We start from the raw sequence: 6,000 nt of genomic DNA on the forward strand, positions 1-6,000 counted from the left end.
ATAAGGCTAGTAGAGCTAGCGGTTAGAATAACCGTCTAAGGGATAAGAATATCCGTTTTACTACCAGTGTAAATCGCCTATGTTAACCCTGGGCATACGTATGCAAGCATATTATGCTCATACGATACAGCCAATAACAAAGATAAACAAGAGTTTAGCAGGAATCAAATTTAAATTAAGCTGAAAATGGAGAAATCTTGATCAACAATTGACTATCATCAATTATTATTTTTTAATACAATATACAATATACAATATACATTTTATTACATACAATATACATATATATGTATATTGTATTAAAAAAATTATAATCGATGGTAGTCACTTGTTGTTGATCAATATTTCTCCATTTTCTCCTTAATTAGAATATATATACACACACACACACACACATATATATATATGTACATATATATATATATATATATATATATATATATGTATATATACATATATATATGCATAGATTTGTATGTAAAGCAAGATCTGTGCAGAGTTTCATACACACATGTTAATACACTCATGTATACACATAAGTAAAAAATATATATATACTGTTGAAACACTCCTGTCACAACCTGGGACCTTGAAGACTGCTTTAATGCAAGAAAGTATACTAGTCCTTAATATTTGATATTCAATATTTCATCTATCCAATAAGACAATCAATACTTCATTTCATTTTACTATATATACTATTTATACTATATATTCTATATTCTACTTTAATACTATAAAGAATATAAATAAAACATATAAAACAGACAGTTGGAATTCCTTTGAATATATATATTCACCAAAACAGAAAGAACAGAACAGAGAGAACAAAGGTCGATGAATATAGTGTAAGTTCAACATTTTAGATATGCTTGATTATCGCAACGTTTTGCACAATCGGCTTTCTTCAGACAGAAAAAGTGAAGCAATAGTTCTTGGTGGAAGAAAATTAACAATTTTAGAAATTATAAAATTATATAGATTGATAAATCATAATTAGAATATCAATTAGTGGAATTGGATCATTAATCTTTCAATGATATGTAACGATGAACGAACTACACATCAACGAGAAAAGTTCTCGGCGATCGAAATTAGTACACCGAATTCTAAACAAGCCTTATCATTTTCATTGTCAGGAATGTTGTAAAGAAATTTTAGCCAGTTGGAAATTTGTCACAAAATAAGCTATTGTTTAGTTGTATCCTGGGAGGGTCATTATACCAACGAACAACTAAGATTAAGCAAATTCTGTTTCAACAAATAAATTCACATGAAGTATGTTACAAACTGAATAGGAAAAAAAAATCGAAATAAACTATTATTCACCAGTAGCTTTTTAAAATGCTTTCAGAAAATAATAATAATAATAATAATAATAATAATAATAATAATAATAATAATAATAATAATAATGATAATAATAAATCACCTATATTGTTGCTAACACTACATAATTCTCGCTTGTTACTGTTAAACAAATACGCAAAATATTTCTAAAACTGTGTATTTGTTTTCCTAATATGATGTAGGTTTAAAAGATTCGAGAAACAAGAAATCACCGCATTCGTTTCACGCCATGTGGCTTGTGGTTACTTTAATTAGTCGTATTGTTATTTGTGTACCATTCAGTATAGTTGATAATGAATAAAATATTATACATATGCATGCATACATACATACATACATACATACATACATACATACATATATATATATATATATATATATATATATATATATATATGCATACATACATACATACATACATACATATATATATATATACATATATATACATATATATATATATGCATACTTATACAAATACACGCACACCTATATGTATATATTCATATGTACATACGTACATATATATGTACTTCTATATACATACATACATACATACACACGCCTACACACACGTACACACACACACATATATATTAATATTTATTTTTATGTCTAGTTCTAATAAAAATAATGTAACATTTAACTGGAGAATTACTCAATACTGTTAATGCTTTTTGATACAGAATATCAGAATATGATTATTAAACTTTTACAAGAGGATCAACAATGATTTCGAAGCTTCGATCTTATATATATATGTGTGTGTGTGTGTGTGTTTTGCGTGTGTGTATGCGTGTTTGTGTGCTTGCGCGTGTGTTTGTGTGTGTGTGTTGTTTCGATCTCTTATGTCGAACCGCAAAATTACTGAGACGTTCACACAATAACTCCGGTTTTGAAGCAGTGGGGGTGGATTGCAAACATCAACACAAAGCGATGAACACGTAGATATATACATACGTATATACGGAGTGCTTCTTTCAGATGAACAAGTAGAAGGGTTTCTGTCTTACTCAGAACTGGCTGGTAACTTCATCTAAAACCAAATGCTGAAGTTGAAACTATTACATCGTGGAAGACTATATTTAAAGTTACATACAAACTTCTGCAGTTCTTTGTCGTCTTTTACATAAATAATAGTAACGACTAACTATGAAGTGTCGAAATGTAATTTGTCGAAATGTGACTGCTAATAATTGACACAAACCCACCGCATTATTTTGTTGCTTTCTAAGGCGGCGAGCTGGCAGAAATGTTAGCACGCCAGGCGAAATGCTTAGTAGTATTTCGTCTGTCTTTACGTTCTGAGTTCAAATTCCGCCGAGGTCGACTTTGCTTTCCATTCATTCGGGATCGATAAATTAATTACCAATTGTGTACTGAGGTCGATCTAATCGACTGCCCCTCCCCCCTAAAAAAAATTCGGGCTGTGTGCCTAGAGTAGAAAAGAATATTAAACACTGATTATGGAAGTGTCGAAATGTAATTTTGAACTTGTGACACCTAATAATAAACACAAACCAACCGCATTACTTTATTGTTTTCTAAGGCAGCGAGCTGGCAGAAACGTTAGCACGCCGTGTAAAATGATTTGCGTTATTTCGTCTGTCTTTACGTTCTGAGTTCAAATTCCGCCTAGGTCGACTCGCCTTTCATCTTTTCTGGGTAGATTCCAGTTACGTACTGGGGGCGATCTACTCGACTGGTTCCCTCCCCCAAAATTTCGGGCCTTGTGCCTAGAGTAGAAAATATTATTTGTTTTCTATCATTGTACTAAGGTTAGAATCAAAATCTTGATTTCTTCAGTTCGCTGAAAGTCACATATACACTTGAGTATGGATGGATTGCACAATCGCTGGATGATAAAAAAAATGCTCTTTGGTATTTAGTGATGAGCTGACTACCAACGACAAGATTAGCTTTTCTCTTACTTAGTCATAAGTCAAAAGGTATTGGGATGGGATTTGCCTTATCTATCGAGTATTGGTCTTGCCCTGGCAGTAAGATCTATGGAATGTTTTTTTTCTGGCTCTCTCCAACCAAGGAGATTGACGTGATCAAGTAATCTTGATTTAAGTGATTTCAAATTCCGCCGTACGTAATTCTTTGCACATATTTTATTCTTTTATTCTATTTTCTTTTACTAGTTTCACCCATTTGACTGCGGCCATGATGCATCACCGCCTTTAGTCGAACAAACAGACCCCAGGAGTTGTTCTTTATAAGCCTAGTACTTATGCTATCGGGTTCTTATACCTAACTGCTAAGTTACGGGGACATAAACACGCCAACATTTGGTTGTCAAACGATGGTAGGAGTGCAAACATAGACATACAAACACACACACACATACTCACACACTCATATATGTGTGTGTGAGTGTGTGTGTGTGTGTGTGTGTGTGTGTGTGTGTGTGTGTGTGTGTACATACGATGGACTTCTTTCAGTTTCCGTCTACCAAATCCACTCACAAGGATTTGGTCGGCCCGAGTTTATAGCAGAAGACACTTGTTTAATGTGGCATGCAGTGAGACTGAACCCAGAACCATGTGGTTGGTAAGCAAACTACTTACCACATAGCCATTGCAGTAATAAACACTATTATTTCGTACGACTTTGCCTTTCATCCTTTCGAGGTCGATAAAATAAATACCATTGAAGAACTAGGTTCAATCTAATTAATTTATCCTGTACTCTGATAGTGCTGGTATTGTGCAAACATTTAAAACCTTGGGCAGTATTATTGCATGAATTTCTTTTAGCCATTTCAATTTGATGTCGTCTCTTCCACATATACGTTTCGTATACACAATAAAAATAGTTGATGCAGCTGCTTATGCTTGGGTTTCTAACAGTTCAGCATACTTCGCTTTTATCAATCAGGAAAATTTCGGTATTGGGCCTCATAATATTCTTTTCTACTCTAGGCACAAGGTCCGAAATTTTTGGGCAAAGGGCCAGTCAGTTAGATTAACCTCAGTACGCAACTAGTTCCGAATTTATCGACCGCGAAATGATGAAAGGCAAAGTCGACTCCTGGCGCAATTTGAACTCCGAACGTAAAGACAAACGAAATACCTATTTCTTTACTGACCACAAGGCGCTAAACACAGAGGGGACAAACAAGGACAGACAAGGATTACATCAACCGCAGTGCGTAACTAGTACTTAATTTATCGACCCCGAAAGGATGAAAGGCAAAGTCGACCTCGGCAGACGAAATACCGCTAAGCATTTCAACTGGCATGCTAACGTTTCTGCCATCTCGCCGCCTCATAATATTGTCGGTGAGAACAGGCGGTTTTTATTGGATGCATGATTAATAACATTGCTTTGTGAGTAAAATCAACAGAAAATTGGATCTCATCCATTCAAGAATTCCGGATGAATCTACATCGCGCAAGTAATGCAGAATAGGCCTGCAGCATCAAACTTCCTCAATCACCAAATATCACATATTAGACGAGGTTTCAAGTACTGAAACCTAACGGTGGTGCACAGGCGTGACCACAGCTCTCGAGCTGAAACTAGTAAAGAAAATGAAAACGTCTGTTCAGAATAAGCGTTGGGCAAGACAGCTTGATCCAGCTCTATGCTTCTGGTTTCAAATTCCATGTTTTTTGACAGGAAGCACACTTCAAAAATCAGCTTATGGCTGTAAGCTTTTAATATCAAACGAAACGTTGTTCGTTTGCAGAAACAACTGGTGCGTTATCACATGCACCAATGCAAATAATTGAATCTGTACTACAAGCGAATCAAGATTTAAGACAGAAACATATTCACATGTATATACCTTGGGCTATTTTTTATTTATTTATTTTTTGTACATATAACTGAGAATGCGTTTGCCGAGAACGTATTAATGTATACGTATATACATACAAACAATTGCTTCGAAACCTCCAGCTTCTATACCAAGATTATAAATTCACCTTATAAACCAGTAATAATTGGAGCACTTGGATTTTTGTGTGAATGTCAAAGTGACAATCTGAATAAGCTACAGATTTCAGAAAAAGAAATCAACCAACTAACTCCCGCAATACGGATGCAATCTGTAAGTGGAAAAGTAAGTATATGCAAGACTTTTATGAAATTTGAAATGTAACATTGATTTTGTTACCTACATTCAGAAGATTGAGCTTTGTATCTTTGCTAGAAACCAGCTTCTTCAGAGAGAGAATTTGAATAATTGAAAACAGAAGATATACAAACATATACACATGTGTGTATGTGTGTGCTTTCTGGCCCACATAAGAACAAACAAAATATATACATACATGCACACACACAGATACACACGGACACACACACACACATACATATATATGCATATATATACGCATATCCATACACAAAAGACAGTCATTGGGAAAGATATGTGGTTTCCGGCACAAATACAAGCAACCAATATATATATATATATATATATATATATATATTATATATATATATATGACGTCAATTTCTATTACTGCAAGCAATCGTATATCATCTTTCCATTTGGCTCCACTATGTTTATGTTTAAATGATTTCATATTTTCATTTACTTCCATACTTGTGTGTGTATATATATATGTATTCCATAAAACTACATATGAGTGTGTGTGTCCGCATTAGTGCATTTATCTATGTGCATGTATATAT

The sequence above is a fragment of the Octopus sinensis genome, linkage group LG1 (genome assembly GCF_006345805.1).
Source record: "Octopus sinensis linkage group LG1, ASM634580v1, whole genome shotgun sequence".
NCBI classification, from domain to species: domain Eukaryota; kingdom Metazoa; phylum Mollusca; class Cephalopoda; order Octopoda; family Octopodidae; genus Octopus; species Octopus sinensis.